This window comes from Schistocerca cancellata, chromosome 9 (genome assembly GCF_023864275.1).
Source record: "Schistocerca cancellata isolate TAMUIC-IGC-003103 chromosome 9, iqSchCanc2.1, whole genome shotgun sequence".
Lineage (NCBI taxonomy): Eukaryota > Metazoa > Arthropoda > Insecta > Orthoptera > Acrididae > Schistocerca > Schistocerca cancellata.
Window position 1 is genome coordinate 283,277,401 of NC_064634.1, and position 14,035 is coordinate 283,291,435.

General features: G+C 43.5%; 2 non-coding genes across 2 annotated transcripts; both read right to left on the reverse strand.

Moving 5' to 3' along the window:
• Positions 1-3,843: 3,843 nt before the first annotated feature.
• Trnal-caa (transfer RNA leucine (anticodon CAA)) lies at positions 3,844-3,918 on the reverse strand. Its single transcript has one exon. It is a non-coding gene; the product is annotated as a tRNA-Leu (tRNA).
• A 226-nt stretch (positions 3,919-4,144) lies between these two features.
• On the reverse strand, positions 4,145-4,219 carry Trnal-caa (transfer RNA leucine (anticodon CAA)). The gene has a single exon. It is a non-coding gene; the product is annotated as a tRNA-Leu (tRNA).
• Between the last annotated feature and the right edge of the window lie 9,816 nt (positions 4,220-14,035).

Here is a 14,035-nt window from a genome sequence, read left to right on the forward strand (position 1 = left end):
ACAGCAGCGTCAGTTCACGATACAAGTCAATGGACGTTCAGCAGGCCCGGTACCCATTCGCTGCACAATTCGGCAAGGGTGTCCCTTCTCTACCCTCCTGTATGCTATTGCCTGGAGAATATTGGAGGCCCGACGACCGAGGTCTCTGGCCTCACCCTTCGCCAACACACCTCTCCGTGTCTGGCATATGCTGATGACGACCTCATCCTCCTCACCCGTTCTGGCTCCGAGATTCGAGCAGTTCTCGAATTTATTAGACCTTGTGGGGCTACCGCTGGCAGTGCCATGAATGTCGCAAAATTTTCTGTGATGTACATTGGACGAGGTCTCCAGCAAGATGAACTGGCACCCCTGCCGCTCGTGGGGGCGTTCCTTTACCTGGGCATAACCTTTACCACCACCGTTACATGCAAAGCGATGACGATTTGCTGTCGCCTGTTACACGTCGCCCAGAACGACGTCTGTCAGATCCTTCTGGGCCGCCAGAACACACTTCAATGCATTGAGTTTCTTAATCGTAATGTGGCATCAAAACTGGTGCACATCGTGTCGGTTCTCCCTCTGCCGACGGCAACTGAGCGCAGCCTTCAGGCGGCCCTTGGCAGTTACCTTACGGCTGGTTCCATGTTTAAAGTCTGTTATGAAACACTTACCATCCTCCCACGGGATGGTGGCCTCGGACTCAGCGTCTGTATGCAAGCTGCAGCCTTGTGTACGACTACCATGAGAAGGCAGTGCAATGAACGGGGCGGCCGTCAGGTCAGCACTGTGTAAGTTACCAACAAGAGTCCATTGAAGGCACTTTGGTTAAAAGTGAGACCACATCAAAGTTAACAAGTAAATCCGGGCTGCCAAGGTTAACTTTCTGTAAGACTCTGAGAAGCGACTAGCACAGTTGTACTTCCTGCAGATAGGCGTGATGCCACGGTTCTTTTTATAAGGGAAGCCTACAACGAGAAGATGGATAGTCAGCTAAGTGATTCTACATACCGCAAAATCGGAAAGGAACCGTCGCGTCACAGATCAAGAAAAACTGCTACTCTTCTAGTCGTCTACCTAAACAAGTTACCAAGAGGTTCAGACTACACAACGCAGTAGCACCAAGACTATATGGTCTTCCTAAGATTCACAACGATGGTGTCCCACTACGACTAACAGCGAGTAATATTGCTGCCTCGACCTATTGTACGGCAAAACGTCTGGCCCCTCTACTCAAGCCGTATGTGGTGAAGTGTTATCCCCACATACGTAATTTTGTGGATTTTGTCAATCGCTTGAAGAAAGTTTGAAGCCATATTGACTACTAATCGACTGTGGCTGTTTCAAAAATATGAATAGGTTTTCAAATACCGCTACCAGCCAAAAAAATTTGTTGACAACTAAACTAATTATTTAGCGACATGTTTCGCGGTGATACCTTATCATCAGGCTATATTGGCATTACAAAAAACATTTAACATACGTTTACACAGATACTGAAGCTTCTTAATATGACTGCTGTGGTCATCCTGAGAAGGGTTAGAGAGATAAACTAGTTAGAGGCAATGCCACATGGCGTATTGGTCTTATGTGCACATGAAAATTTTATAAAACAGTCACTTTCACTCACTTTGTTCTTGTGGCTTGGCAGTTTTCTTGTGTTGTGTTGAGGCATAGCTATTTCCATGGCTCTTTTGGACTTCTCCATCACTGTTCACAGACTTCACAAAGGTGTCTTTAAAGCACGAGAAAAAAAAAAGAAAACCGAATCAGCAGAGCAGAACACAAGATGGAAGTCAAAACAAGGCTAGTTTCGATTTGACTATCGACATGTAGATCCTTGTGTTGTCAGTAGCAACGTCTTCTGCATGTCTTGCTGTCATAGCATTTATGTTTGTTGACATAATATATTACAAAATGAGAGACCGTGACGGTTTTATACTACAAATGGCAACATAAATACTATTTATTTTCATGATTTTTTTGAACTCTATCATTTCATTTAGGATCTCGTTATTCGATTTAAGACCGTGCTTGAATATTTCCATTTGTTCCAAGATGGCCATTCTCCTGTTCTTTTCCCAAAGTATGTAGTACTTATAGGTCGTTATCCATTGCAACACTGTGTCCAGTTTCATTTATGTGATTTGCTATAGCTGACTTATTAGCTTTATCCAGTCTGAAACAGTCATAATTATTTCACAATCAATGAAAGTTGTACAAACAGCGTGTGGTTCTACTCTGTCTCAGCGGGATCATTGTAGAAATTTTCATTAATCAGCTATCATTAATGTTGTAAGAGGAGAAAAGATGCCGATAAAAAAAGTTGTGCATAAAGAAGAAGTGAGTAGCAAAGACAGTAATGTAGGACTATTCGTCACCGATGAAAATGAGATGGTGGCACAGCTGACGTGTTTCGCAGTAAGTCCAAGACACATCATACCTGTGTCAAAATCAAAATTGTGCAAAGAACAACAACAATAAAGAAACAAAAGCCAAAGAAAGGACAAGTCAACGATAATAACGTCGAGCCCACACAGAAATCAACTGTTACAAGATAGCCAGCCGTAGTGGCCGAGCGGTTCTAGGCGCTACAGTCTGGAACAGCGCGACCACTACGGTCGCAGGTTCGAATCCTGCCTCGGGTATGGATATGTGTGATGTCCTTAGGTTAGTAAGGTTTAAGTAGTTCTGTGTTCTAGGGGACTGATGACCTCAGAAGTTGAGTCCCATAGTGGGTTGGATTGGGTTGTTTGGGGGAAGAGACCAAACAGCGAGGTCATCGGTCTCATCGGACTGGGAAGGAAGTCGGCCGTGCCCTTTCAAAGGAACCATCCCGGCATTTGCCTGGAGCGATTTAGGGAAATCACGGAAAACCTAAATCAGGATGGCCGGACGCGGGATTGGACCGTCGTCCTCCCGAATGCGAGTCCAATGTCAGTACCATAGTGCTCAGAGCCATTTGAACCATTTTTTTTTGTTAGAAGATAAGTCGAAGGAAGATAAGTACATCAACAAGAAAAGGACGTCAGCAGAAACGATGGAAAAGACTGAAAGGTGCAGACCTGCTGGAATGAACAACAAGAAAATAAAGCAAAGACGCAACAAGTAAACAACCCGGTAAATGCAAGAAGCAGCTTTTCGCATAATACAGTAAAGAAGACAAGGAGACGAAGGACAATGATGTTGGATTAAATGCTCTAATTCGAAGCAGCGGGTTGATGAAGAATGTGCTGGCTTTTGAATCTAATTTGAATTAGAGCATTTGACTGTGATACTGTGTATTATTAATGGGTTGTTCCGTCACTTCTTGGTAGAACAATTCCACATATAAGGCTGAATAACAGTTTACTTGTTATTCAACCTTAAAAATATTGCTGTATAGTTTGGAAACAGAAAATACATTAATATTTTTCATAATTTGGTAAATTATTACTATAGTCAAGTATATTTTCTCAAGTTTAAATGGATTTCATTCAATAAATGTGTATCTTCCAGAATGAGATTTTCACTCTGCAGCGGAGTGTGCGCTGATATGAAACTTCCTGGCAGATTAAAACTGTGTGCCCGACCGAGACTCAAACACGGGACCTTTGCCTTTCGCGGGCAAGTGCTCTACCAACTGAGCTACCGAAGCACGACTCACGTCCGGTACGCACAGCTCTACTTCTGCCAGTACCTCGTCTCCTACCTTCCAAACTTTACAGAAGCTCTCCTGCGAACCTTGCAGAACTAGCACTCCTGAAAGAACGGATATTGCGGAGACATGGCTTAGCCACAGCCTGGGGGATGTTTCCAGAATGAGATTTCCACTCTGCAGCGGAGTGTGCGCTGATATGAAACTTCCTGGCAGATTAAAACTGTGTGCCCGACCGAGACTCGAACTCGGGACCTTTGCCTTTTGCGGGCAAGTGCTCTACCAACTGAGCTACCGAAGCACGACTCACGTCCGGTACGCACAGCTCTACTTCTGCCAGTACCTCGTCTCCTACCTTCCAAACTTTACAGAAGCTCCCCTGCGAACCTTGCAGAACTAGCACTCCTGAAAGAATGGATATTGCGGAGACATGGCTTAGCCACAGCCTGGGGGATGTTTCCAGAATGAGATTTTCACTCTGCAGCGGAGTGTGCGCTGATATGGAACTTCCTGACAGATTAAAACTGTGTGCCCGACCGAGACTCGAACTCGGGACCTTTGCCTTTTGCGGGCAAGTGCTCTACCAACTGAGCTACCGAAGCACGACTCACGTCCGGTACGCACAGCTCTACTTCTGCCAGTACCTCGTCTCCTACCTTCCAAACTTTACAGAAGCTCTCCTGTGTCTCGGTCGGGCACACAGTTTTAATCTGCCAGGAAGTTTCATATCAGCGCACACTCCGCTGCAGAGTGAAAATCTCATTCTGGAAACATGCCCCAGGCTGTGGCTAAGCCATGTCTCCGCAATATCCATTCTTTCAGGAGTGCTAGTTCTGCAAGGTTCGCAGGAGAGCTTCTGTAAAGTTTGGAAGGTAGGAGACGAGGTACTGGCAGAAGTAGAGCTGTGCGTACCGGACGTGAGTCGTGCTTCGGTAGCTCAGTTGGTAGAGCCCTTGCCCGCGAAAGGCAAAGGTCCCGAGTTCGAGTCTCGGTCGGGCACACAGTTTTAATCTGTCAGGAAGTTTCAAATGTGTATCTTCTTCATCCTGTTCCCATTGTCCCAAAATCTTCATCTCAGCCTTAGTTTCCCATATCTTTCTATCTGGCCATTTTACTCTGCGTGCTGGGAAGTTACATGTTTGCAGACTTTCTGTTAAGCTCGTTTTTCTACTACAAAAGGAGGGACTGAAAATGATGGTATGGCATTGTTAGCCGGGAGGCCCCATGCTGTTGAGTTCGGCCGCCGTATTGTAAGTCCTTTTTAGGTGACACCACTTCGGCGACTTGCGAGTCAGTGATGATGAAATGATGATGAAACACACATAACACCCGCTCTTCTCGAGGCAGAGAAAATCCCTGACCGCGCCGGGCATCGAAACCGGGTCCTCGTGCACGAGAAGCGAGAACGCTACCGCAAAACCACGAGCTGCGGACTATACTCGTAATCCGACTGCTTTACAGTTACAGAAAGTGTACAGCAATGCAGTTATAATTTGCTTAGCTATGAAATAAAAGCAGAGGAAAACAACAGTCTCCTTAATTTGGCCGCTTTACCCAACTTTTCCCTAGACATTCCCTTACATTATCTTACATCTATCCACTTTTAAAGAGTTTTTCCATTCATCACATGAAGTAAAGGTTTGTAGAAGTCCTTCATGAAACTGCCAAACGATGATACATTCCTGTACACAGCTACATCGCCAGTGACCAATACTATGGCGCAGCTGACCCTACCTGATAAATGGTTTATTAAAGGACCTGTTATGCTTCGTTGGGACACATCCGATGTTGCTTTCGTGTCTTTGGTACACCTGACGTCCGGTAAAACGTACTGGCTTTCATTAGTCGAATATTCCTAGAGCCAATCACGTATTTGACAAGGTACTCCATATGGTCGTCTGGTGGCTAATAGTCGAAAACGTGTTTCATTGTCGAAAGCCTTACAGAAATCTAGGAAGACGGAATCTGCTTGATCGACTACACCTATTTTTTGCCAGATATACATGAGCACAGCAAGCTAGGTTTTGCATGAGCGATTCCTTCCGCAACAACACCTATCATTTGAGTGAAGTTTATATTCTTCGAGGAGCGTCATGGTGATTTAACTTCGAATGTACTCTAGGATTGTCGATATTTCTTTGTATTTTACTTCATATTATAATGACTTGCTTTTGTAGCGTAATGCGCAGCGCATTAGCTTCACCTGATGTTGCTTGTACCTTAGGTAATTGGGCTATGCGCGGATCTGTTTAAAAAGAATAGTTCGATTAGGGTCGCGGTGCGCACTTACGCTCTCACGCCCTACAGCTATGTCGCTGCAGTTAGTAAACTGAAGCTGTGATCTCGCAGTCAAATAGTCTGTGCACTTTCTGGTTCAAATGGCTCTGAGGACTATGGGACTTAACATCTATGGTCATCCGTCCCCCAGAACTTAGAACTACTTAAACCTAACTAACCTAAGGACAGCACACAACACCCAGTCATCACGAGGCAGAGAAAATCCCTGACCCCCCCCCCCCCCCCCGCACTCTCTGGAATTGTGAACCAACAAAACATAAATACTAAATAAGAGATAAATGAAGAATTAACAAAAAGAGGATATTTAACGAATGTAATTGATTTAGAAGACAGAGAAACATGTTGAATTATGTATATTCAAGAGAGTAAATCTAAATAAACGGTAATTGGTCGTACGAGAACTACGTGTGATATGGACAGAAACAATCTTAACAATTAATAAGAAGCTTTCACTCTAACTTTTGTAATTGACTTACACGACAGACCTCGGGCATGGATGTGTGTGATGTCCTTAGGTTAGTTAGGTTTAAGTAGTTCTAAGTTCTAGGGGACTGATGACCTCAGATGTTAAGTCCCACAGTGCTTAGAGCCATTTGAACCATTTAGACGACAGAGCAAGACGATGAATAATTTTTATTCAAGAAAGCAAATCGAAAATAAACGGAAAGTGGTGCTACAGTAACTACATGTAATACAGACAGAAGTAAAATTGTTAAATGCGGCATAACTGCATTGAGAGCGTTACGGGAATGATAGCGAAATCCCGAAGCTAAATAGTGATCTAAAACACGTGACAAACTACGTCCATTTCGTGATCACACTATACAAAACATTCACCAGCTCAAAATATTTCACAGCTCATGACGATTTACAAATTAACACACGTAACAGAACGAGTAGGAATTCTACCTATTCTCGATGGAGTAATGCAGTCGGAAAAAGTAAAAGTTCTGCACGGGAACGTGAAACGTCGGTCTTCGCATCATGCCTATTCAGCTGGAACATTACAACTGTGGTTAGACGTGCAGTATGAGTCACGTGCAAGACAGGTGCTGTCAGGTTTCTCGAATGTATGTGGTTTCTACTGTATTCGATATGATAAGGGTCAGCAGCTGACGGACACTGTCTGAGCGGCAGTGAAAACGCTGTCAATTTTCGTTCCGGTTTTACTAATTTATTATTAATTACTACTATTTGTGATTATCATTGATACAACACACAAATTAACTGGTCCATATCAATATACATTGAGTAACTGAATGTTATGAAGTCTGTGAAGCAGTGGCGAAGATTAGTGGCAGGCCAAATGGCGGCTAACTGTACTCACGGCTCTTGATGTACGAATGCTCTATAAATCTCTTCTCGGCATCGGATTTCCAACATATTAGAGCCATTCCATTATTCCGTGAATATCAACTAAAAGCCAGATCCACAACCGATGTAAATCCATTCTAATGCAGCTTCCAGTTGCCTCTCTTAGCACCGTCGAGGTGTACCGTGCTAAGGTTAGCCGCACACTGCGTACCGTTCACACAAGAGAGCCGCTCAGTTCGACCGCCAAACCCACCTTTTACACCGCGCCATGCCACTTTCGTAGCGGAGAGACTTTCCTACAGCGGTTACATTTTACAAATACAAGTGCCCTAAGCATGAACCAGCTTTTAACAACCATGCTTCTTTCATAAACATATTCATATTATAATGATTTAAATTTTTACCATGCTCTTTTGCTTTTTTCATATATAAATTACAAAACTCTAATTTTCTTGCCATACATCAAGGAGTTCAAACAACACAGATTGCATACTTCAAAAATTACCGATACACAGTTACTTAAAATAAACCTATTCTTAATCGAGCCTTCTCGTCAGAATCAAATAGACAGTCGCCCACACGTTGCCAAGGTTATTCCGACTACACCGTAAAGGTTTCACTGGGAAGCCCTTATACATCCTTCACACAGTACCGATTCCTCTCCATGTGATTTCCATATTTTAGGAGCTCTGAAGAAAGACATTCGTAGCTGTCAATTTGCGTCGGACGAAGGGGTGCACGACTGGGTACAATCATGATTTCTTAGGCAACTGCAAACACCGTGAAGGCATTGACCGTCTTGTCTCATGCTGGGATAAATATTAACAGTTATGGCGATTACTTGTGAAACAATAGACAGTTTACTTATTTTTTCTCATCTGTCTTGCTTTTATTTGACTGACACTTATACACTCCTGGAAATTGAAATAAGAACACCGTGAATTCATTGTCCCAGGAAGGGGAAACTTTATTGACACATTCCTGGGGTCAGATACATCACATGATCACACTGACAGAACCACAGGCACATAGACACAGGCAACAGAGCATGCACAATGTCGGTACTAGTACAGTGTATATCCACCTTTCGCAGCAATGCAGGCTGCTATTCTCCCATGGAGACGATCGTAGAGATGCTGGATGTAGTCCTGTGGAACGGCTTGCCATGCCATTTCCACCTGGCGCCTTAGTTGGACCAGCGTTCGTGCTGGACGTGCAGACCGCGTGAGACGACGCTTCATCCAGTCCCAAATATGCTCAATGGGGGACAGATCCGGAGATCTTGCTGGCCAGGGTAGTTGACGTACACCTTCTAGAGCACGTTGGGTGGCACGGGATACATGCGGACGTGCATTGTCCTGTTGGAACAGCAAGTTCCCTTGCCGGTCTAGGAATGGTAGAACGATGGGTTCGATGACGGTTTGGATGTACCGTGCACTATTCAGTGTCCCCTCGACGATCACCAGTGGTGTACGGCCAGTGTAGGAGATCGCTCCCCACACCATGATGCCGGGTGTTGGCCCTGTGTGCCTTGGTCGTATGCAGTCCTGATTGTGGCGCTCACCTGCACGGCGCCAAACACGCATACGACCATCATTGGCACCAAGGCAGAAGCGACTCTCATCGCTGAAGACGACACGTCTCCATTCGTCCCTCCATTCACGCCTGTCGCGACACCACTGGAGGCGAGCTGCACGATGTTGGGGCGTGAGCGGAAGACGGCCTAACGGTGTGCGGGACCGTAGCCCAGCTTCATGGAGACGGTTGCGAATGGTCTTCGCCGATACCCCAGGAGCAACAGTGTCCCTAATTTGCTGGGAAGTGGCGGTGCGGTCCCCTACGGCACTGCGTAGGATCCTACGGTCTTGGCGTGCATCCGTGCGTCGCTGCGGTCCGGTCCCAGGTCGACGGGAACGTGCACCTTCCGCCGACCACTGGCGACAACATCGATGTACTGTGGAGACCTCACGCCCCACGTGTTGAGCAATTCGGCGGTACGTCCACCCGGCCTCCCGCATGCCCACTATACGCCCTCGCTCAAAGTCCGTCAACTGCACATACGGTTCACGTTATGCTGTCGCGGCATGCTACCAGTGTTTAAGACTGCGATGGAGCTCCGTATGCCACGGCAAACTGGCTGACACTGACGGCGGCGGTGCACAAATGCTGCGCAGCTAGCGCCATTCGACGTCCAACACCGCGGTTCCTAGTGTGTCCGCTGTGCCGTGCGTGTGATCATTGCTTGTACAGCCCTCTCGCAGTGTCCGGAGCAAGTATGGTGGGTCTGACACACCGGTGTCAATGTGTTCTTTTTTCCATTTCCAGGAGTGTACATTTGTATGTGCGTTGAATTTCAGTTTTTTATTCTTTTTTACATAAGAAATCAACTTCGGATGATACGCATACAAGCAACTGATAGTCTGTTTTTACTGAATGGAAATGCCACGAGAAGCTCAGATACTTAAACTATAAAGCGATATGAAGTATGATGGAAAGTAGGTTCAGCAGTACAATGTACGCATTTCTTAATCAGAAAATGTTTGCGATGTTTCTGCATTATATCTTAAAATTAATTTCTTTCATTTTTTTGAAGTGTACTTTCAAAAATTTATTTGAAATTATTAGTGCCTGTAGATGCTCTGTAATGAAGATCAGACGTATAAGGGTGTTAACATATATAAGGATATAAGTCAGATCACTGAATGTGATCAATATTTTATTGATGTTCAGCGTGCAGCATCGTTCTCCTGACGCTAGGTCATAGTTAAATTTGCTTGCGGAATGCTCATATGCAGTTACGCTCATTTCTGTCTATAGCTGTGGAGCTTTTTAGTCCACCGAGAAATTCCGGAAGTGTTTCGCCTATCGGATAAAAGGAAAAACTGGACCAACCAAGAATTAAATTCAACTGAAAAAGTACTTTTTCACTTTAGAAAGAAATTTGATTATCGTCTCGATTTCGAATGAATTCTTTATGCTCAGGTGGCTTTGAGTGAGTACAACTCTCTCTCTCTCTCTCTCTCTCTCTCTCTCTCTTTCGATTCACGTCCCCCTCCCTCTCAGAAATCTCTGTGAAAGAAAGAAAGAAACGACCGAACTGAATTTACCCTCTAAATGCGTTTTCGTTTGAGTGTGGGGGAGAAAGAATTTCACAGGAAGAGACAGAAAATATGGTGGTGCGAGGAATTACTTCTTTTTAATCACTGCCGCAGAAGTAATTTGTTTCACGTATCCACTGAGTTGGGGAGCATATTTCCAATCTTTACAGTCGATTTGCCTCCCACATCTGTGAAGCGGTACCGTAACGTGAGAGAAATTTTCTGAATAGGCTACAGGGTTTTCTGAACGAGTCGTATAGAAAAAGCTAGTAAAAATTTCTGCACTTTTGTACGTATTGACGCTGGACGAACTCGGGGAAATATAGACTACTCGCAATGTGAATCGGATATCACGATATCGTAAGTAAGTACTTAAAGAAGGTGGCATATATCGTTTAGTGTATCAGGAATAGTTGCGACTTATTAGACGTGGCTTTTTTTATTCAATGCTCGCGACTGTAGGGAAGTGCGAATGGAAAATTTATTAAGATATTTCGCGTGATTTGTAATTTATATGGACAATCCTATGGAAAGTGGCAATTACGTCATAGTTAGGGTAGATCCTTGTACCTATGTATCTGTCAAGGAATTGTAATAAAGCAATAAATATTTCAACTCCTGTCTTGGACTCCTGGGATTATGAGTGATTAACTGTAGGACGGCATGGAAACACGTATGGCTGTAGTTATAGGTCATGGTATTACGACCATTTACTTTACTGTAGATCCATATCTGGAATCTCCCTTGTTGGTTTTCCTTCTTGAAATCGCATCCCAGAGTTCCTATGATGCATTTAGCATTGTTCTCTACTTTTTCTGAAAATACATTGTTATGTCTCTAATATTTGTGCAAAGCTGCTGACTTCATAACCGTTATTTGATGGTTATGTGTTTTAGTAACTAAACTTTCTAGTATACGATGTCTGTTCAAAAAATTCCGGAACATTCGTAATTTGGCGCACATGGTAAGTTGGAGCGAAGTGCAGTCGGCATCCCTGCACACGCCTGCACCGGACGTCTCATTATTGTGTGTTTGTCAGTTGTTGTTCAGTTCTGTATTGAGTAGAACTATGCGTGGCACAGTTCGCGAATCCCGGAATGGAAGAGTTAGACGAGCAACGCATCTGCATTAAGTTTTCCGTGAAACTCAAGCAAACCTTTATAGAGACACACGAAATGATGCAGGAAGTCTACGGTGATGAGTGCTTATGCCGCACTCGGTGATACGAATCGTTCACACTGCTTAGAATGGGCCGGACGGAAGTTAAAACTGACCCTCGTTCAGGATGCCCTTCGAAGTCTACCGACGACGCTCATGCCAGGAGCGTCAACGAACTGTTCCTGCCAATAGAAATCTGGCTCTCCGAGAGATTGCAGAAGAATGTAACATTTCAGTTGGATCATGTCATGAAATCCTCACACAGCATCTTGGAATGCATCTTGTTGCCACCAAGTTTGTACCACGGCTCATGGGTCAAGACCAGAAGGATCCTCGTCTCGCAATCTGTGAAGAGCTTTTGGATCGTGCAGATGACAGCGAGATGTTTCTTAAGAGAATCATGACTGGTGATGAGGCGTGGGTCTCCGGTTATGACATTGATACCAAGGTTCAATCTTCACAGTGGGTCGGGAAAGGTTCTCCAAGTCTAAAAAGAGCTCCTCTGGTCAGGTCAAATGTCAAAGTCATGCTGATAGCGTAGAAAAATGTTGTGGACAAAGTCCCGGAATTTTTTGAACGGTTTGCAGTTTATTCTGTCAGTCCATTTTGATATCTACATCTACATCTACATCTACATCTACATGGATACTCTGCAAATCACATTTAAGTGCCTGGCAGAGGGTCATCGAACCAACTTCACAAATCTCTATATTATTCCAATCTCGTATAGCGCGCGCAAAGAACGAACACCTATATCTTTCCGCACGAGCACTGATTTTCCTTCCTTTATCGTAGTGATCGTTTCTCCCTATGTAGGTCGGTGTCAACAAAGTATTTTCGCATTCGGAGGAGAAAGCTTGTGTTTGGCATTTCGTGAGAAGATTCCGTCGCAACGGAAAACGCCTTTCTTTTAGTGATGTCCAGCCCAAATCCTGTATCATTTCTGTAACACTCTCTCCCATATTTCGCGATAATAAAAAACGTGCTGCCTTTCTTTGAACTTTTTCGATGTACTCCGTCAGTCCTGTCTGGTAAGGATCGCACACCGCGCAGCAGTATTCTAAAAGAGGACAGACAAGCGTAGTGTAGGCAGTCTCCTTAGTTGATCTGTTACATTTTCTAAGTAATATGTCATTCAACAAAACTGCAATGTCATCAGTTAAAGCTAGCTACCCAGCTGCGATTCCTTTAGATTTATGAAGCAACAGAGAAAGACCATCGCCCTATCTGACACATATTTTAACGTGCATGAATTGCTACTTAATTTCGTATCTGTCAGTGTATTAGTGTCTCTTATAACGGTTTGCAGTCCTTCTTTAGCTCGTTTAATTAGTTTATAAACTGCACATTTTCTGAATTATATGTATGATTTCTTTCGAAATTTTATGAAACGAGTCGGTTAACAGTTTAAATACACATAATGTATCTCCATACATGGCAACATGTGGATCATCTGCCGGTTATTAAATAGCGCATCTCCCTTAACGTAGTGCAAATTTAATGTATTCGTCTTTGACACTACTCACGATTTTTTCGAAACACACTTAAATTTAAGAATTAAGATCTGTGCCATCTGTCTTTATATTTATTTATTTATTTACACACCGTGTTCCGTAAATCCCTTAATTGAAGTGAACCTTCAGCGATGGATGGGGCGAACAGCAATCTGTAACTGCTTGTAGTGTACAATAAAGTGTTGTTAAGTGACTGTAGCCATTTACTGGATGACTTATACATAATTTATACTTTGTGTGATGAATGGCACCATGCTGTAAATGTAAATTAATGCGGATGAGTAAAAACTAGTTCGAGTACAGTGTTAGTGATACGCTGCTTGACACAGTCACATCATTTAAATAAATATGCGTACAGCTGAAAATGAAACGAAGAAGTAAGGTGTGGCACTACGCCACATAATGCGATAAAAATGATATTAAATAACTTCGCAAATATACCTAAACTGACGTCGTAAATAAATATAAATATTATGCCAGAAAAATAACAAAGGATCAGTTATCAGTTAATATGATCTGCGAATGTATTGGCAATCTCTGTTTTCTTTGCAAGAAGATCGCTCTCTTCCCTTTTGTTTCTTCGTAGTGTAGGAAGCCACTTTGCGACGAGCCACGAAACGTGTAAGTTTCATGTAATATAATAAAATATATATAAATATAATCAAATATTACTTTAAAGTGTTTTCAATGTTTATCTGTACCAGTTCATATATTCATGAAGTGGTAAAATTAATTTCTTTAAGCAAATTTTATAGGGAAACGTTGGTGCAGAGGTCAGCGCCATTGTTATAAATGATAACGGCCCAGAGGCGTAATAAATATCTTAATATTCGCTAATTTCCACAAGTAAAAATAAATGTAAATTTAGGGGATTTCTAAAAATGGTTCAAATGGCTCTGAGCACTATGGGACTTAACATCTATGGTCATCAGTCCCCTAGAACTTAGAACTACTTAAACCTAACTAACCTAAGGACAGCACACAACACCCAGCCATCACGAGGCAGAGAAAATCCCTGACCCCGCCGGGAATCGAAC